The sequence below is a fragment of the Lucilia cuprina genome, chromosome 4, assembly GCF_022045245.1.
Source record: "Lucilia cuprina isolate Lc7/37 chromosome 4, ASM2204524v1, whole genome shotgun sequence".
NCBI classification, from domain to species: domain Eukaryota; kingdom Metazoa; phylum Arthropoda; class Insecta; order Diptera; family Calliphoridae; genus Lucilia; species Lucilia cuprina.
In genome coordinates this window covers 71,207,435-71,230,192 of record NC_060952.1, presented here as the reverse complement: position 1 = coordinate 71,230,192, position 22,758 = coordinate 71,207,435, and the positions used below count along the sequence as shown (strand labels likewise).

At 26.1% G+C, this 22,758-nt stretch overlaps 1 protein-coding gene across 35 annotated transcripts in view; it reads left to right on the top strand.

The window, feature by feature from the left end:
- Positions 1-457: 457 nt before the first annotated feature.
- The window catches only part of LOC111676159 (glutamate-gated chloride channel), a 74,831-nt gene continuing 52,530 nt past the window's right edge, over positions 458-22,758 (top strand). For 24 of the 35 annotated variants that reach the window (XM_046950091.1, XM_046950083.1, XM_046950086.1 and 21 more), the window contains exons 1-2: positions 459-789; positions 7,456-7,930. The gene's annotated coding sequence lies outside the window, so the exon portion shown is untranslated. Of the gene's footprint in view, positions 984-7,455; positions 7,931-22,758 lie in introns of all 35 variants that reach the window. The other 11 variants (XM_046950093.1, XM_046950090.1, XM_046950094.1 and 8 more) reach the window with 9 other exon arrangements.

The following is a 22,758-nucleotide window of genomic DNA, read 5'->3' as shown; positions in this document are numbered from 1 at the left end:
AAAATAAAAACACATACATTTGTATGAAAAAAATTAACAAAAATAACGAAAGCTTTTAAATCTCATGCAAATTAAAAGAGAAGAGAAGGCGCAGTAAAAGAACAAAAATAAAACACAAGATTTGCATTTAAATAATTATTAATCAAATAATGCATCATATGTTTATATAGCATTTTTTTTAAAATATGAAAAAGAGCACAAGAGTTTGAGGATAAAAATAGAGAGTGAGAATCCATAAATAGGTTCAAAACAAATAAAGCTTTTAAGATAAACAATGAAAAGGATTCTATATAAATAAGTGTGTTTGTGAATGTAACGGTATTTGCCAGTAAGAAAGAGAAAGAGAGTGAATTTAACATTTATTATTTAGTACTAAAAGAAAACTTTTTGCCATTGTTTGTTCATGCTTTTGTAGTATTTGGATGCTGTGAGCAAAGAACTAAATAATTTTATATGCTGCACATTGATTTTCAGTCAGGTGGAGACAGTTGACGTGTACGGTTGTTAATTAAACGGCTCAAGTGTTTAAGTGTAAAAGTTTGTGCAAAAAAATAAAAAAAAAATCCTATAGTGAAAAATTCATATTTAAAATGAGGAATAATTTCTAATCTTAACAACATTATTTAATAAATTAATGGAAAATGTTGGAAAAGTATGCAAAAATAATTAATATTCGTTTAATATTAGTTTTAAAAACTAGCAATTATTAAAAAGTAAATCAGACAGAAAAAAATAGGAAAAAAATCACATCCTTTTGTTAACATCTATTTGCAAGAAGCTAGAAAAAAGGTAGTATACCAAAGTAAATCCTAATACCAAGAAAATTTGTTAAGAAAAAAAAAGAAAATGTAAAGCTTTATTTGGTATTTTTCGATGGCATAAGTTTTCATGAATACATGTACTCACCACACCCTGATCCTGTTTAACATAAAAATAACACCAATACTTGCAACAACAAAAAAATATATAATATATACCCATAAGTACGTCGTCTATATAAAGTAAAATAAATACGTGAGCATATTTAACAAAAAAAGAAACTAAATTTAAAGAGAGTAAAAAGAAGAGTTTAATAAAACAAAGAGAGCAAAATAAAATGCCTGAAATAGAAAAAAAACTAAATAAATACGGGAATAAAAAATAAAAAGGATATAAAAGGAAACTAGTAAAAAATAAATGGGAATCGTGTTCTAAAAGAGGAAACACAAAAACAAGTAATACGAGCAAAGTAATTGTGTGTTTGTGTGCATGTGTGATTGACAGTTTTCTTTGCTCAAACAGTGGTGTATATATAAATGTGTATACGTGTGTGTGTGTGTGATTGCCAGTGCTAAAAGTTTTTATGCTTTTTTGTCGTTATTGTTCTTGATGTGTTTTTTAGTATAGCATACTTTACAGAGATTTTAAGCCATAAAATCCTGTTGGGTTTTCTACTCATCGTTGTCGTCATCTTCGTCAACGATGTTGCTGTTGTTTTTATTTTTATGGCTATAGTTTTTGCTATTCATGTTGTTATTGTTGTTTGTAAACTTCAAAAAAGAGGCTGCTGCTGTGAAATTTATTACGCATCGCAAGCTCGTTAGAACAAGTCGTTAAGAGTTATAAAAATTCATATAACAAAATAATATTTTTAATTTTTTTTTCCAATTGAAATAATATAGAGTGCGGGAAAAAAAGAGAAAAATAGTCTAAAGGACATTTATAGAACTCCCGGAAAAAATATACAAAAAATAGGGTTATTAAATGTTTTATATAAAATGATTTGCTTTTAAATAAAAAGAATAACGTGCTTTAAATATTAAATAAAATTATTACAAAATTTGGCAAGAAGCTTTAAGTTACAAACAAACAGTGTAATAACAAACGTAAAAAAAATATATTTAATTTTATAAGGTGAATTTTGGAGGTAACATTTCCTATATTAAAGAAGTTTGTTAAAAACCAGTTGAAATATTTTAATGTACAACACATAGTGAGAAAAGTCAGATTATTTTAATGATTTTTTTATATACTTTTTTGGTAATCTGTTGATTTTACCTATAAATTTAAGGATATATAAACATAAAATATGCTCTATTAATCGAATATGTTCCGTCTGCAATTTCATGCAGCCAAAAAACCTGATCTATATAATGTACAAATCCTATAAACTCCCATTTTATTAAAAAAAAATTTCATTGCAAAAACATATATGTACCTTAATTTTAAACAAAATTGGATTATTTTAGCTTCTTTGGAAGTCAATAAATATCACTTCCACAGAAGGTAAACAAATTCACTTAGTGCTACTTTTGAAGTGGTAATAAATGTTATTCTTTTGGAAGTACTTCGTTTTATTTTTGCTGGGATATAAACTAAATATGGCTGAAATGGTTTTGTTGTTGTACCAGCAGACATATAACAACATAACATATAATGGTTACTTATAACAACATAACATACAAGGTTATTAAACATATAACAACATACATTGGTCTTTTGTAAGTTTAGGTGACTGTAAATAACATAATATGTTTTCATTATTAAGTTATTGACAAAATTATCAAATTTTTAATTGCTATGATCATGAAAACGTTTACAGTAGCTAAAGTATTTTTTGAAACTAGTTTTAATAATAAATATTATATTTAATAACAATGTATTGTTACATTGCGTGCAGAGGCCAAACAAGTTTGTATAACTCCGATATCAAAATATATATTTCAGATGGAATCAAAACTGTTTTTCTAGATATAATGTTGTAAAGAGTCCTTAACAAAGTTTATTAATAGAATAAATATTCCTTTTTGCTTTTTATTGGTGGTGCATTAATTTTTAATTATTTCATTTGAAAGCCTTATATTTTTTATATCATTTTATTTATTATTTTTCTCATTATATTTTATACAAGTAAAATTCTCAAGTATACTGACCTTTTAGTGCTTTAGGAATACAAATTATAGTAAGGAAACTTTTTTGTAACCTTGCGTTTGATAGCAATCTTTAAAAATATTTTTTTTAAGTTTGGTCGAATGAAAAATATTAACTGAAGCTTTTAAAAATTATATATGAATTTAACATGGATTTTATATAACATTATCAGCATTTCGAATTTGCTGCCTTAGAAAAAACTCTAATATTTCTCTAAAATTATGTTTTCTTAAAACAATAATTAGAAAATAAATAAATAAATAACATTAATAAATAATGCTACAAATGTATATTATTTTTATTAATAAACACTTTTAAAAAGTTGTCACTGCAAGAAATAAATTGTTGATATTCAAATTTGCATATTGTTTTTGTTTCAATAGACTATAGAATAAATGATAAATGTTTGTTTAGAAACACACATTCGGATAATCATTGTCCAAAAATCAAGAAAAACAAATAAATTTTTTAAGTATATGTACATTTAAATGGTATACGTTTATGTATATGTACATTTTATATATATATATTTTAGTAAAAAATATTTATTATATCTGTGTAGTGTTTGTATTATTGTCCGAAATTATGCAAAACCACCCACAGAAGAAAAAAAAAACCTCATTTATGCCGATTTTTTAAACCAATCATTAAGAATGAACACAGTGAAAATACACGGTTCAACATATATTTAAAGTTCACTGAATATTGTTATCAAGAACATGTAATTGTTATTTTAACAATATTTCCGTTGCAGAAAACTTTTATAAAATTGAATATAATATTATGATAAAAAGGAAAATATAATGATGAAATATCTCATAAGCATAAACTGATATTTTAAAATTAAAATTGGTACGATAACCATGATATGTTTAGATTTAAATATAATTTTAACCATAATATGTTTATCTAAGAACATAGTTTCTACCTGTATTTCTTTCTGTAATATTAAATTTATTGAAACATTTCACTTCTAAGAATTTTGTGATACAATTTGCCGGTTTCTTTATTGTTTTTGCTTTGAAAATGTTTATAAGAATGAAAATGTTGTTTCGATACTGTGAAACAGGTCGTAAATGATCTGAAGAATTTTTAAGAACTTTTACAATTTTTATCTATGTTTTATATCATTAAACAATAATTACTTACATAAATATTCAAATAATTTGATCTTTAAATCAAAATATATAAATTTAGTGCTAACAATTACCCTTCAGAGCAATGGAGTAAATTTGTAAATTTATCAGTCAATTTGGTTCTATTGTCTAAAATTTTTTTTGGAATACATTTTTGTACCACGAAGTACAAGTAAAGAGATAGCAAAGGTATATAACTGTTATACAATTACAGAAGTTAAAATTATAATTTTAGTCTAAATATTTTATGGCTGTTGTAATAATGTTAAAATATCATATTATGAATTATTACAGTTGAAATATTTCATTGTAATATTTTCCTATTTATCATAATAGTTTTAAACATGATCAGCAGAAATATAACAACATAACATTAATGTATAAGTTTAGTATAATGTTATCATTATTTAGTTGTTGCAAAAATAATTATGTTTCAGTAAATCATATTCAAATTTGTTATTGCCATAAACATGAAAATTTTGACAGTAACTAAAATAGTGTTAAGATTTAATTAAAATTAACATGTTTTTGATATCAATATACTGTTACAGAGAACATAGTATAGTTGTTGTAAACATGTCGAACCATGTTTTTTGTGTGATAATATAATATATATATATATATATATATATATATATATATATATATATATATATATATATATATATATATATATATATATATATATATATATATATATATATATATATATATATATATATATATATATATATATATATATATATATATATATATATATATATATATATATATATATATATATATCTATTAATTACGCAGTTGAAATTTTTATATATTATTATTATCCACCAGGGAGATTAGAAAATAGATGTCCATTTAACTACTTTCATAAATTTAAAAACCTACAATTTTTCCTAACATGCAAGTTATTTCAATTAAATAAAAATTTATTATTTTCTAGGTAACATACATAAATTTTCTTTTTATAATTCAAACCTAAAAAAAGGCACAGCCTCGAAAACATAAAATTAACGAAATAAAGGAAACTAACGAAGAAAAAACTCAGAAAACTAAGAATAACATAACTAAAGAAAGAATTGAAAAAGGTCTACGTTAACAAGAAAAGATAAAAATAAGAAAATAAACTCTGAGAGAAAATCTTCATAGTTTCACTACAACAAGAACAACAACCAAAAAAGAGCTTAACAAAAACAAATCATACGAAAATAAAAAAAAAAACATTTGAAAAAAGAAATGTTATATATTTCCTTTTAAGCATTTCCTTTTTGGTTGTATTCTACAAATATACTACCACCACAATTTAACAGAGTAAAAGAAATCCACTGAGACTCACTTAATAAAGGAAAAAGGCAAGAAATAAACTTAAATAAAAAAAACGGACTAGTATTTTTTTTTCTTTTAAGAAACGAGTTTGTATTTAATAATAATTGTTGAAATATACCTAAAAGCAGGCTACAGTTTTAACAACTTCTCTGTTGTTTTACTATGTGCTTTTGGTTGAAAAAAAAATTGCTTCCAGCATCCCCTTAATTATATTAACAATACCATATTATTATTTCTTTTTTCCTTTTGAAACGAAAAAAAAAAGAAAAAATAAATTTAATCTACTTGTCTGAGAGAAAAACATAGACTGTTAAAAAAACAATTATTTTATTTGTTTTGGCTTGGTCTCTTTTGCTTTTGAGACATGAAGATGATAAACTTTATTAAGAAAAATTAAAGAAAAATACCTAAAAATAAAGGCTTTGATGAGTCTGTAGTTGAAATTGAATAAACCCAAAAACATCAACTGCAACATACAACACACACAAAATCGCATTTTATAAAATCTAGGATACTGTGTCATTCATTTCGACCACTATTAATATAAAACGGATGTACGAGTAAATGACCGGAAACTAACATTTTTATGACCATAAAGCTAAACTCACACACTTATAAACAATGAAATAAAACAAAAATGTTGACAAAAAAAAAAAATCAAGTGTACACAATAATTTCAGTGAAAATTTATGTAAAAATAAATAAAGAAAAATAAACAAATGTAAAAAGGAAACTCAAATATATAAATTTGATTAAATTAATTTGAATTTTTAGAAAGGTTGTGAAAAAAGAAGTGGACAAAAATTAAAAACTATAAACATAAATGAATGCAAATTTTAACATAAAGCGAAGACCTTTTTATTTTGTTTTTAACGTTGACTTTTTTTTAAAATACTGTTAGTGTACCCTGGATGATTCGCTTTGCCAATCAAAATTAAATGCAAAATTTATTTTAATTTTATAGAGAATTTTAATTGTATAGATGTTATTTTATGCTTCTGTTTAAAAATGAAAAAGTATCGTAAAAATGCGTTTAGGTTTCTTCGATAGGAGATTACAAAGTACCATTTGAAGAATGAAAAAGTACCAAAAAGTCCCCTCTTAAAGATTATTTTTCAGTCAGGACAGTTAAAAACTATGATTATTGAACATACAATAATCATGCAATTTGACTTTATATTATAGAACATACATATATAAAGTACATAAGAGTTGAATAGACCAATTGTTGTCGATTTGACAGTGGAATGCTTAGCTAATTATAGGGAAAATTCATTCTTCAGCTACACTACTGCTATGTGAAACAAACTTCATGTTGAAATATTCCCTGCCACTTTCGGTATGAAAAGATTTAAATCATATACCAAGAAACACTCCATTGTTCCTCCTAAACAGTGGGACTGTGCTGGTCAAAGAAATGAAGTAAAAAATACAAATTAATACCTTTTGTTTGCTCTTGCAATAAAACACATGGAGTGCACTATGTGCGATGGTCAAAATTTTGATATTAAAAGGTTTTACTTGAACATCTTCCTTTTAGTAGTGCTGGTAAAATATTTAAAAATGGGTATTTATTTTGTGGTTCTAGTTAATTTCTATTTTAGTTCTAGTTCAGTTCTAATTAAAGTTTTAAAATTTTGAAAGAAGATAAAATCGTAGAAAACACTGAAAAAGAATTCTAAAAGAGAACAAAGTCGGAAGAAAGCGAAAGTTAGAAAAAACTCCAAAAGTCAGAAACTCCAAATTGTAAAATATCCAAAAATTAACCTTTCATAAAATATGACATGTCGAAAAGTCGACTTTTGATTTCAACTATAGAACCCTACATATTGTTCTTATATCACTTAAATATGGGTATTTATAACAGATTCATATTTTTTTTGTGAAATATACACAAACCTAACATAAATTCTTAATACAAGTTGAAAAAGGCAAAATTGTAATACTTGACTTAAAAAGTTGATTGTCTTCCTCATATAAACATAAATAATATTCAATATAAATTACAATGTATAACATACAAATCATTCTTCTCATAATAAATGTCTTTAATTTAATTAAAATGTATATTCGAAATGATTAGAACCACAACAGCAACAACAACAAATTATTACTATAATAATGTTTCCCCTAGACTATACAACAACAAGTAATTAAAATCAAACAATTCAATTAAAAGTTGTGCAAAAATAATCTCCATCAATGATCGTACAACATTGAAATTGTTATAAAAAAAAGATAGTGAATCAAATCAACTACTTACTTACTACTACTAAATATTAGGTCTCCGACAAGTGTAATTAACATTTTTAACAAGAATTTTTAAATTCAAACAAAACTGAGAAGGGGAAAATTTAATAAACTAAAAACAAAATTACATACAAGAATAAAAATAATTGTAACATTGTCATCACCAATGTCACCAACATCTACAACAACAGTAAATACAACAACGTCTACATCATCCACAGAATCAGTAGCAGCAGCATCTGTCAGCGGTGCAAATAAAAGAAATTAAAACTAAATTATAGTGAACAATTAAAAAGCGTTTAATTAAGGTAAGTACTCACAGTTTTAGTATCAATAATTAAATACTGCTGATTTTATGCCAACAGATTTATTTGTTTGTGGGGGGTGAGCAAGGTAATTGAATACCAAACAAAAATCACAAAATTCCCATCATGCATGACAAAATGTGTGGTTAAATTTGTGTCACAATTATTTGAAAATATATTTATTACACGAATTATTTAATAGGCAACATGTTACATTTAATTTCTATTTCTTTGCCATTGACATCATTTATTTTAAAAGACATCAACCAGCCAGAAAGAATTAGTACCAGTAGTGCGACGAAGTCTTTAAATTTGATTTTCAATTCTATTTAATTTTGATTTGTTTACAGTCTATTTCATTTGAAAACCACAATTTTGCAGTTTGTGGTAGAAAATTTTTAGTACACAGAAATGTGTTGTTGCTGCTAGTGGTATGTAGAATGTAGTAAAAAATTGGGTGGTTTGAGCTGAGGTCATGTGAGAATATAAAATTCCTTAAAATACCTTTTAACTACACAAGAATTTTTAGTATTTCATTTATGTTTGTGGTGATTACGAAATTCATATGTTTCCCTAATAAAGGTGGGTAAAAAGATTTTTGCGGCAACAGGGTGATGTATATAGAATCATACAAATTTAATGTATGATGTACATATATAACCATATATGTATGTATGAGTGCCCCATAACTTAGACCAAAATTGTATATTTGTTCAGAATAATATGAAGTTTTATAAATTTCGACATAATGCACATCTCGAGAAAAGTATTTCTTAATAGAGTGTGAGTGGCAGAAACAAACGTTCTAGTATCTCTGTTTTGGCTTAATGTTCTCTTTCCTGATTTTGCTTAATGAGGTCGTGGATAGTTCTATTATATTGGAGTCCAAAATAGGTGTGAATCTATAAAAGGGGACTTTTTGGTATTAATTTTTTATGTAAATACCTACTTTCTAATTCATTAATCAGCATCTGCGTAAAGACAAAGAAGTTGTACAAGTTCTAGCACATGATTTTCATTGACTGATTATTCTAATTTCTCGTAAGCGATTGCGGTGTTAAACAGTTTAACACCTTACCTGGTAATAAGTTTTTGGTGGGTACTTCTTTAATTATAAGATTTAGATTTTTCATCTTCAAACTTCTATAGATTCCGTGTTTTAGCTTCTGATTATATTAGTCTTCGAACATATTAGTTTTGTAAATTTTTTCCCGACTACATTAATATTACGTCAAAAGCAAAACAAAATAAACAACAACAACGCTAAACAAAATAAAAGACAAAATACACAAGGCATCTAAACCAACAGACATCTAAACACACATAACGAAAAACACACAAAAACAAAACAAACAACGCAATAAAACCAACCTACATCCAAATATACGAACAGAATTCACAAAAACAAAACAAAATACACAACTTAGTGATGCCAACAGCATCCAAACATACAAAACGAAATACACAGCTGAAAAACCAAATACATCTACACACACGTGTACATCTTTTTCTAATATACAGTGTTGTTGTTGCTTATTTAACAAAGCATAAAAAATATGAGATTTTTTGATTAAATTTTCAGAGGTTGTCTCAGATTTTTGCTCATATCTCCGTTATTTACCGACCGAATTTGCTGATTTTAAATAGCGATATTCTCGAAAGTATGTCTAACAGAATTATTAAAGATTCGGATCTCGCCGATATCTGGGGTCTTCTAAAAACTGATTTCAACAAACACACAGACGGACAGACAGACGGACATAGCTTAATCAACTCCGCTACCTATAAGGATCCAGAATATACATATATACTTTATGGGGTCGGAAAATTATATTATATTTTTTATATCGGTAAGAGTTCCTATAAGTATGTACATGGTTGTTTTGATTACGCTACTGTCCATCTGATATTTTATAGAGGACCCAAAAAATACCAGTCGAAGTACAAAGAAGTACCAATATTTTTCCTATTATAGATTCTCACCTATTTAGAACTCCATAATTATAAAACTATCTGGGATCTCATTATACAAAATCACCTAGGCAGTCTGAACATAGCAACTAAAGTGTTTAATTCTTCTTATCCTTGATTTGACAAATTTCATCGTTATACTGATATTTTTAAGTCTGTTATAAACGTTAAAAACTATTAGGCCCGAACTTATAGTACTTTTGCCTTTTTACCACAAAACTATTAATGGCTGTTTAAACTGTATTCCAGAGACCACTTTTAGGTAAGATACGTGATGTATTGCCCATTTATATTACCTTGAGTTCCTTGCGTTTTGCTTTTCAGATGATCATAATTCAGATGCATAATACACAAAAATACTATTAGCGATCTTCGACCGATATTTCAATGTATAAAGAATGAAATGAAACAAAAACGTAAATAAATTATTACTTTATATACATTTTTTATGTAGATTTTATTGTTTTTCACTTTGTACAATTAAAGTTTTCTAAAATGAAAAATTTATGTCAAATTTAAATTTTTACTTTGGATTAACATTAAATGTTATTTGAAAATATTAGGTACATATATTTATCATAAGAAACATACATATTTAAATGTTTAAATTTTTTCTGCATGTGTATATATAAAACAACAAAAACATTTAAGGAAATAATTTGGTAAATTTATATGAATTTAACACGAATACTTGTGTACTGTAATTCACTAAATATTTAGGATAGTTAAACCCGTCATTATAATTTAATCAGTGGCATTAAATGAGGCTTTTATTTATATAAAACCAACCAATAAAAAACTAAAAATTTCCGAGGCATGTGAAAAGACGGAATTGTTTTACGAATTACTGTCAAACTGTCTGTGTATTTTGAAGACTTGCTAATTAATAATTATCCTGTCATCCTTAAATAGTAGAACTTAGTCCATATCTAAATTTTTAAATAACCAGGACAAGTCTAATGTGCATATAAAAATTTATCTGATTTGATTTTATGTTTAAACTCCTTCCACCGTCTAATTTTTAAATTGTTCCATTTGTTTTGCATGTATTAAGACAACTAAATAGTATTAGAATAAAAAAAAATACAAACCAGATTGTGTACAAGCATGCAAACAAATTACATATATTTTTGTTGAATAAACAACAGATATTTCGATTTGTATCTAGTGGTTTGTTTATGCATATTTATTTAAAAACTAAGAATTGCATTTTGTGCACAGTGTATAGCTTTTAAATACTCGTTCAAATTTTGTTTATATAAATTATGGTCATATAAAAATAACCACATGATTGCATGTGTACTTCGAAAAATATATAAATACATATAAATATGTTGAATATTTAATATGAAAATGAAATTGATAAAAACACGTACGTTTTCTAAAAATATTTTTATTTAAACATTTCCTGTGGGAAATTCATTTAAAATAGTGACAGAATTGTGATCTCAATTATTATGTTATTTTCAAAAACATTTCTATATAATTTATCAATACTACTGATAGAATTACCGTTAAAAACTATTTAGAGTAAAAACACCCACCTTACATAAGGAACACTTTGTCAGTCGACTAAGATAAGTCCGTCCGACTGGCTGGCCGTTCATGTCAACTTTGTGCTTAAGCTACAAAATTTTACGTGCTTTTTAGCCTAAGAAAGTTTATTGAAAATGGTTGAAAATGGTCCACTATTTTACCATTCCCTCATACAAAAAGTGTTGTTGATTGAGGATTTATAGTTCATAACTACAACAAATATACTAGAATCTCTAAAGAAATCGACACAACTATGTTTTGTATATACATATTGTCTACCATGTCCGACTATTTTTTTCAACTTGTTTTAGGTTTAAATTTACAGTGGGAACTGTCCTTTTTTTCTTCTGTTCAATACTGAACTTTAAATAACCAACAGAAACTCGGCAATGAGTTTTATTTACGTAACCACTTACTTTTAAATTCAACTGCATTATTTAGAAGTGCTCCAATATTATTCAATTAACATCAAAGCAGTGGTGCAGTGAGTAGAACATTGGAATATCAAACCTGGTTTGTATTCTCCTTGGCTACTCAATAACTTTTTTGTTGTACTTATATAAATGCTTATTTAACTCTCTATTGTTGAGAGAGCGTAGAAGTGCTAACCTTCAGTGACATCACCGTGTTAAAATAATGAAGAAGTAGTAAACAAAAAATACAAATTACTTCAAGAGAATGACTTCAGATGTAGTGAATATAGAATCAAAATAAAAATTACTTCTTGAGAATGACTTCATAAGTAATGACTTTGGAATCGAACAAAAAGAACATCCCGTCTATGGGAAGTCTTTGTTAATATCATCACTTCTGAAGGTCTTTTTAGTTCTTTCATAGAGTAAATTCTATTCTTCTATAGAGTTTTTATTTTGCTGGGCAAAATTAGATTTTTCCGTTCCTTGGAGAACATAAACCAATATGAAACATATAGGGTATATTGTAAATTGTATATATTAAGAAAAATGGAAAAAAACTGAAAGTCAGATCCAGACTCAACGCAGATCAAAGAAAAGTATAACTTGGTATTTTTTTTCAAATTTTGTCGGCCTGTGTAATTGATTTTACCCCATAAAAGGTTCACAACATAAAAGGGGACATTCATTTATATTTGTGTTAAAAAACACTGCAAATATTGAGAAAAGTCGTTTTTGATATAAATGAAAAATATGAACGACAATGTCATTTGTTTACGTAAAAACTTACATTTTTTTTTAATCTTGAAATAGTTAATGGATAACATATTCCTTTAGTTTATTTTTATAAAACTAATTAATTAAACATTTGTTTTCTTTTTGCACCAAGTAACAAAAATGTTTTGTAAAAAAAATTCAAAAGACATTTGGCGGTTGAATGACACGAACTTTTTCTTTCAATAGATTAGAAAAATATGAAAAATGTAAATGTCCACTAATAAAAATATATATGAATGTATGAACGTAAATAAATTCAAATGTTTGTATACAAAATAAAAATGTGATCAAAAGCAAATAGGCATACGTAAGAATGAAAATAGCAAACGAAATAAAACTTGGCACCTGATGAGTGTTAAGGCGTTGTTGTATTATTAATATTCTTTCTTGTGGCAACAATTTTTGTGTCTCGACATTTTTTTGCACGATCTTGATTTTATAATATTGTTTTCACAATAAAAATGGCAACTATGTTATATTTAAATTATAAAATTCGTTTGTTTGTAGAAATATAAAATCATTAAACATTTATATTGCTTTTAATTTCATATTTTTGCGAAAAATATTTTTATATTAAATGTTGATTTTGTTTATTTATTAAATTTATTGTTTATGCGAAAAATATTGTTGTCTTTTCAAAAATACCATGCAAAGAATGTCGTTTTGATTTTTTGCTGAAAAATTGTTTTATTTTTGTTTATTAAAAAAAAATTGCGAACATTATGTTTTTTGGCAAAAGTTTAAAAGCCACAACAGATACAAGCACACATATATTATACAGAAATATATCACTGACATCAATTAGAGTCTGCCAAAAAATTGTCAGTTGTCAATTTAGTTTTAAAAAAAAATCTGGTTGTTTTGTTTAAAAAAAACTTTTTTTCAATGTTATTTTACATTGAAATTGTATTAATTTACTTTCTCATATTCTTTTATTGAATTTTAAATAAAGTAATATCTTAAAAGGAGAGTACTGTTTAACTCTTTCACGTATACGGGACACTGGTGTCCCAAGATTATTTTAGTTTTTCTTGATTTTGAGCATAATTTTGAGTACATAGCTGCAGTAAATGATTATTTCCAAAGAAAAATAAGTTGTTTTTTAGAATTTGATGTCACTACATACTAAAAAGTATAATATTCTGCGATATCCTTCGAAAACACTTTTTCCATTTTTCATCAAAAATGATCAGTATACGTCAAAATAAAGTGTGATGTGAAGTCATATCCATAAAAAAGTTAGCGGTTTAGTTGAAAAGGGTTAAAGGAAACAGATAAAATCATTAATTTACACTTCTTACTTTGCATTAACTTGCTGGCCTTTAACTGATATGTTTATGTTCTAAGAGCAACATGTTATGATTAAGTTTAAGATTGCAGTCCAAACTTATTATGGTTATTGTAACAATATTAACTAACATATTATGATTAAATACATTTGCAATAATTCATCATAATATTTTCTATTTATTATAATATTAATATACATGATCATATTTATATCCAATTTAGTCATAATTTCGTTTAAAATTTGTATAGAATTCAAAATATACATATTTAACTCAATCAGTAAAAAATACAGTTTTTACAAAAAGGTAAAACAAATTCGTTAAAATAAAATTGTTAAAATCTAATTAAAATAACAATTATATGTTCTTAATAACATTATATTGTTAAAGTGAACATAGTATAGTAGTAACCATATCGAACTATGTTTTTTCTCAACTTGTTCTTAACTCTGTCTTTGCTTCAAACATAAACTTCTTACTTGTTTCTGTTTGACAATACGATTAAGGACGACTAGAGTCCTTAAATTTTGCATGAACATATTTGACTTATATCTGAATACTGGAGGAAAACCGAGCGAAATGGCATTAGAGGGTGTGGCACAGCCTTTATTACTAGCCAATACCAAATGACTTCAATTTGGAAAACTATTATAGTTACAAATCCTAAATTTTGTAAGATAAATATTGGTATCAGTATGAAAAATTCCTGCAAAGATGGACAAAAAAGAAATAGTAGGCGAGACATCCACCATACAAAGTTAGTACCAAAATTTGTATATCTGAGAAACTATAAAATTTGCATTGCTCAAATTTCGTCCAAACCACTTTGATATCAATATGAATATTCAATACTAAGAGAGGACTATAAAGAGGAGGCTTGGTACATTTCATATAAATATAAAACAATAATTCGTATTTCAGGAAAACTGTTGGAGCTATAAAACACACGTTTTCCAGAAATAATTTTGAAATCCATACTAGTATTTGCTTAAAAAATGGCGGACCAAGCGTGGTACCTCCCATAAGAAATTAACTAGAATACAATTTTAAAACTCTTGTAAACTTTTTTCTAACTAATTCGCGGATTACGGAGCGTGGTTTCTCCTAATAAATTATATTAAAAAATTCGCATATTTGATAATCCTCAAATTTTGCGCTATATACACTGCAATCCACTAATAATGTCCATGATCATTTTGTGAACAGGTTCGTACTTTATCAATTATAAAGCAGGTTCCATAACAGGTATTGTGGTCTTAAGTGAAATCATCAAATGACAATACATATATTACTTTTACATTTTCGGTTTGCGTACGCCATCTACATTTTCGATTACACATTCACATACAAAATTTGTATGTACGTGTAAGGATATTTAAACTTTACAAAATTGTGTTTTATAATATCACGTATTTAGACAATAAATTAAATATTAATAACACAAACAACTACAATATCAATACAAATCATAAAGTTTAATGGCAATTGCCATCAAATACAATTGACGTTAAATATAAAACAATAAAATCTGCAGACTTTGATAAATACAATACAATGTACGTTTTGCAAAAATGATTTTATTATAAATTTTTTTTTACTGTCGTAAAATATTAACTGCAATAAAATGTCGATTGAAATAACTTAAACATTTAGATTTATGAATCATACTTTACTGAGTATTTGTAGCATCCGTCATATTTTCCTAATTTTCTTCCCAAAAAAAACTTTTATTTTTTAACATGTGCTAAAACTAACTTGCACAGTTTAAGACATTATTTCAACAAGGTGATGGTAATGGAGGCAAGTACATGCAGAAAACGCTACAAGTAATTAGCTCGTAATAAAGCTCCACGGTCAAGATGAACTAAAAAGTATTTATGAACACACTATTAGTCATACATTATTGAACTGCTTCTTTTTAAACTAGATGACATCTAGTAGTCATTGGAAAGTATATTGTAAGGTATGTTTTTGTTTTTGCTGGGTTATAATTAATATTGTATAATTTCACTAAGCTTTAACATTTAAATATTTATTAATTTTTATCTTGTTCATTTAAATTTCTCTCTCGTGTACAATAAAGATTTATTAAAATAGCACATACTAATTTATTTTGTATAAAAACTTACGGCAAGAGCAGATTCAACACATTTGCTATTAAAATGTTTTTGTTGTAGAAGTAAAAAAATTCATCCTTCATTTTCTCACAATTATTTATTTTGAACTTTGACATTTTCGAAAACAATAAATGAAAATGTCAATATTGTTAGAAGTTTATTATTTTTTCTCTCCGTTCATTCGTTTTTGTTTGCTGTGTTTATTTTCTACCTTTTCATAAGCGGAAATAAGTGTTATTGACATTAAAGCAGGCACGGATCTACAGGTGGAAAAGGGAAACCTCCCCAGCCCAAAAAAACCAAAATTTTTTGTACAATATATAAGAAAAGAGAAAAAAATATAAAAGAAAATTTCCCACTTTCAAACGCTTGAGCTGGATTCGCTGTTGTATTAAAATGACAGCTGCTGCAGAGTAAAAGGCAACAGAGAGAGAGAGTTTCCTACTAAAAAGAAAATTTAGTATCACACTGTATGCATTGAGAAAATGTTAAAAAGTATTATATTTATTGAAACGAACTTTAAAACTTCGACTACAATATACATTTCCTATGAAAATGCTTATGACAATAAATTTTTAGGAATTCAACATGGTGTTATATATATTTTAAAAATAATTTTTTTTGGAATTTGTATATGTGCTATATAAATAACTATGAATATTAAACCAACTGAAAGTAATTAAATTGTCAGCAATAATAACAATAATAATAATAAAATATTTAATTTTAGCTGAATTGTGAAAAAAATTTATTCTGCAAAATTTCTTAGCAAACAGCAAAAATAAAATTAAATTTATACCAATACATTTTCAAATAAAAAAGTTCCCAAAATATTCATGATAAAATGTGTTAAAAAATAAAACAAATCCTATAACTACAAAGATTCGATAACACATAATTGAAAAGAAAAAATCTAATTTTCTTATAAATCCTTAAGATTTAATAATAAAATTTGTTTGATTATATTCATTGTTTATTGAAAAGCAGTTACACTCAATCCCCCTCTCAATAATTAAAGACATATGGGACGTATAAGTATTTTTTTATTGTAAATAAAAAAAGATTCGATAACAAGTATACGTCATAGTGTTCATTTCTTTTTGGAAACAATTCATTACAAGTATTATAAACATAAAATAAAGAAGGAAAAGTTTTGTTTTTTTTTTCTTATCTAAAGAGCAATATAAATATAATACACAAATAAATAAATATTTTGTACTTGTTGTTGTAGCTGCTACTACTGTTGTAATATTGTTGTTGTGTTTTATAGTTGTTGATATTTCATCTTCTTCAAGTAGCTTCTATAGTTTTAGCCATAAACGTTGTTGTTTTATATATATTTTTTTCAATACACAATTTGTTTATATATTTATATATACTTATATACATATAAATATATTATATGTTTATATTGTTGATGTGTTTAAGTTTGAGCATACATATGTAGACAGAATACTACTTATGACCCACTTAGTATTCTTGACTTTGTCAACAACAAATAAAATTGTATAAAATAAAATATAGCAAAAATATATTATAAAAAATATTACAAAAAAATTTGCTGTTATATACTTACGATTTTTTTGCTTTCTTTTGAGACGTTAAAAGCATCAATATTTTTATTTTATATATGAAAATAAAACAAGTAAGAGTTCATTTTTTTTTGAAAATACTTATTAAGTCAAATCATCAAAAATACATTCTATTTGTATCCGGTATATATCTAGAGTCTCCAGCAACTTGATTCTGCTATGGTGCGGAAAAATTAAACTGACTGAGTATTAGTCTATTTTACACATTCCGTTTCTGGCAAATCCAATGTTCAACTAGATCCGCATTTGTTCAAATAGATGTCAATGTTTCCCGTGAAAAATTTGTGACTATTATATGAAATGCTTCTCTAGATATACTAATTTTTGTGTTTAAATCATATGGGAGGTGCCATGCCCTAAAAATTTTAGGACCTTAACTGTTACATTTTCTCAGATATATTGATTTAAAAGTATCTTTATATGGGAGGTGCAACTTAAACTTTTGTCTACAATATTGACATAAATGTCAGAACTGTTGAATAAATTTTAATGACTTAAGCTATTGCCGTTATGTGGTCGATACATCTCACTTAAAAATTCGAAATAAAAGGAAGCCTATAATTCCTACCAGGCATATGTATATAAAAATCTGTGACTTGACTCATGAAAAATTACACTCATTTGTATAAAAGCCTTTATGATCAAAATTTAAACTTTAGGCTTCGGCAGTTCTTAGCAGATAGAGCTGAAAATGTGTGTGCAAGATTCATCGAAATCGATCTTTTAAGTTGGCCACTGTGTCACTTGACACAAAATTGTTCTAATGGTCAGGTTGATAGTTCTTCGAAAAGAGAGATTTCTTATAAACTTTAACAAAACAAATTAGTTGTTGGACATCAAAGTCTTAAACAAAAATTTAAGTTTTTATTTAGAGCATCTATTAGTCTGCCCTTATTTTATTGAAAGGCAATGTTCTATTAATAGATTCTGATAATGCAACAAAGTATTTCTTCAGTGTACACACAACCAAACACATTTTTGCACTTCCATCCATCTTAAGGTGGAATGGCAAGCAGCATATCATCCAGCCATTTTCTTTTTTAGTTATTTGTACCTTATAAGAAGCGCATCATTTTCTCGATTTCATTGTCAATTGACACTTTTCTTGTTTCTTCCTCTTTTATTTCCTCGTTGACGTCTTTGTTGTCGTTCTACTTTACATTGTACTTTGGCCGTATTAGTGTGAAAATTTGTCGGTGTTTGTGTGAATAAAGTAGTTTTGCGTTGCTGTGGGTTCGATTTGTTTCAGTTTCGGTTACGTAGTTGTTGCCAAATACTTAAGTACTTCTTAAAAATGCTTGTTGAGCTGGTAATGCCTCATCGTTCATTCGTTATTATTATGATGATTATGACATGATTGCAATTTTATTTTTATATGTTCATGTTTGGGTTTTGCCTTTTTTCTTCTGTTGTTGTTGCATTTTACTCTACATTCTTTTTGTTGTTATATTAATATTATTATGTCAATATTATATTTTTTCCTTATTTGTTTTTAAGCTTTTTTGTGTGTGTTTTTTTGTTTAAATTAAGCATTATTGGGAACACTCTTATTCGTCGTAAAGTATGTAATAAAATATTCATATTAATTTCCTTTGTATTTACTCATAAATATTGATCATTAGTTTTATTTAAGTGTTTGGGTAAATAATGTTTTTTTTACAATTTTATTTTGTAAAATATATAATAAGACTTTATTCTATAGAAAAGGCATTTGATTAATGGAATTAATATTATAGTTAAAATGAATTTCAGATAATTTTATTGTAAAACACAAAACAAATTGTTTACAAGTAAAATTTATTTTAAATTCAAATATTAAAAACAATTTGAAAGGATAAACTTTTAAAAATTATTATAATTTTTAACAAGTAAAATGAATGTAGAATAGTAAAGAATTATAATCAGAAATACATATGTATTTATTTAAAAGTTATTGTACGAAGCTTTTGTAAATGTAACTGAATCATTAGTTTCTAGAAAAAACTCGAACAAAAAAAATTACAATTATTTGTAATTGTAATTGAAGTTCTTCCAATCACAATTACTTGTAATGTGTAATTGACAAATAACCAATTACAATTACTTGTAGTTTCAATTGAAGTTTCCAATAAAAATTACATGTATTGTAATTTAAGTAGGTATTACAAAATTACATGTAATTATGAGAAACAAAATTTACAATTACAGGTATATGTAATTGGAAATTCTTCAATTACAGTAAAGGTAATTGTTATTAGCAAAACTTCTATTTCAATTATTAATAACTGTAATAGGTGAATATTTAATTACAATTACTTCAAATGAAATTCTAATTGAAAGTGTAGTCAAACCCATGTCTGTAAACATACTTAATATGAAGTCTATAGTTTTAAAATCACACTTTTGAGACTTAACTAAATTTTATCACAAAAAACAAAATGTAGAAATAAAACAGCATAATTTATCGTTCAGAACAGATTGGATAGAATCGTCTAAACGCATTATGTAATAAAGCCAACACACTAAGAGAAAATTCAGATGACAAATTTGACAGGCCCTTTATTTTTTTAATGATTTAAAATACATTTAGATTAGGGATATATTTTTATGTAAACCTATACAAACAAATTCCATTTTACTTTGCTATTATGTTGTGTATCAGTAATTGAGAAATAAGTGGTTGTGAAATTAGAAGTCATAACTGGGGTATGCTATATATACATATACAGTGAATCAACTAAGTATTTTGCTTACCTTTTTTACGAGAATTTTGTTGTATGTTCATAAATAAAATTCGAATAAATAGGTGAAAAGTAAATTTATGTAAATTTCCAATTAAAAATATATATTGTATCTGGATAACTATCCATAAAATAAAGCATTTAAAATATGTAATAGAAAATCAAGATTTTAGCATGTAATAGTTCTATAGTGGTATACGGTGATGACCCCATCCATTAGATAGGATGGTACTTAGTGTTAGCTTTATTATACATCAATACAAAATGACAAAAAAAAACCCAGATTATTTTGTTATAATAAATAGTTTTTTAATTCACTAAACATGTTTTCTAGATCTATATCCATTGATTTTCTAGTATATATATCCAATATATCCAATTCAAAATAGGACAGTAAATCGGTTAAGAAATGTCCAAATTCAGACGTATCACTACTAAAATGTCTAAAAATTGTTATTTAAATATGTATGAGTAATAAAAATTTTACATTTAATAAGTAAATCAATACAGCAATATTAAAAAAATTAACAAAAATTCAAAATATTTTATTGACTAAAAAATATTAACTATATCACGATATTACTTTTTGCGGTAGAAAATTGAAATATACGAATTTTTTTAAAAATACAATAAAAAAATTGCTGAATTTTTCTAAAAATAGTTGCTTAGATAAAGTTTTTTTCTTAAAATTTGGAAAATTGTACATAGGCAAATTACTTAGATGATTCACTGTATATATTTTATAATACAATATATAAATATTCAATTGAAAAAATTATTATACAATTTTCTTCAATTTACTTTGCCATTTTTGAGCAACCCCTTTAAAAATATATGAAAAAATATCTTCAATATGACCAATACAGCAAATGAACATATTTGACTATGTTCGTGTTCACATATCCATATACATATCCGTAGGACTTATACAACATTCAAACTCCCTCTCACATTTAAAAATAAATATGTATATGTGTACACAATATATTCCCTGAAGTGGATGATGATTCTGGGAATGTTATAAATGGATTTTATATAAAAGACAACTTAAAATCTGGTTACATTAAAAGGTTGACTCGGTTGCCTACTACTGCTGCTTTTAGTTTGTACTATCTTCTCTACGTGGTCAATTTATGTAGGTTATATTTTTACTTGTATTCTATGTAAGTGCGTTTGTGGCTTGAAGGTTTGTTCCATTTATGCCCTTTTTACAGCAATTGTTTTTCAATATCCAACCTCCCGCATAACCCTCTTATTTCTGGTATTATAATGTTTTAAAAGCACATTCGTAATTTAATTAAAAACTTGTGTAGCATGAAATTACATTTCAGTATCTCGGGCTGCAAAGTTAAGCAGAAACACACAGGCGCACACACACAGGACGATACATACAATAAAGAATTTTATTTTTAAAACATACAAAGTTTGTATGTAATAGCAAGTAAAATTATAATGTAATTGTCTTTTAGCCATTATTTTTGCCTCTGAAACATCGAAAAAAAATAAAAAAATTAAAAACGAACCATACGTGTTTTAAACAAAAAGTACCTGTAGATGACACTATTAAGGCCTCCTTTATACACCCACACACAGCTATCCTTTACTTGGTACATTAATAAGTATGTATATATGTGTTTGTGTATATGGTTCTCATTGTATTAACAATGTTGCATGAAAAGTTGAGAAAATTTTGTATGCGAAAATTGTTTTGTGTAGATACTGGTTGTTGCAGTAACGGTTACATTATATCTACTCACACACTTTTTTTGGTACAATGATACGCGTCGTAAAATCAATTGAGACTGGATCTTTTGTCTCTAGAGTGGAAAAAAAATGTTTGCAAACAAACACTTCATTCGTACATAAATTATGCTTCATTGTCTGGTAAATTGCATAAAGTTCAAGTTAGGTCTTGATTGCAAAAAGGCTTTAATTTATTATTTTTTGTTCAAATGTTAAATTGGAAACTATGAGTAAGAATCAAGATGTAAATCAAATTGTTTTGTTTCCGCTTGGCGTATTGTATTCATAATTAAAAATATTTGAATTTATTACTGAAGAAGCAGAACCATGACACACTTTTTTTACATAATTTCTGATAAAACCTCTAGAATACTATGCAAATGGTGTCGCAACCTAATACATATTTTTGCAAAAGTACTTCTGTTTAAATTTTTTTACACCCTTCACCATCCTCAGATATGATAGAGGGTATTTATAACTTTGTCATTCCGTGCGTAACACTAAGAAACATTCACTCGAGACCCAACAAGGTATATTTATTCTGGTTGCTTATCAAATTCTGAGTCCAATTAGCTATGTCCGTCTGTCTGTCGACAACGCAACGTTCTGTTTGACAACGAAGCGTTGTAACTATGATAAGATATTACTTTGATAACGTTGTGTCCTTTAAAAT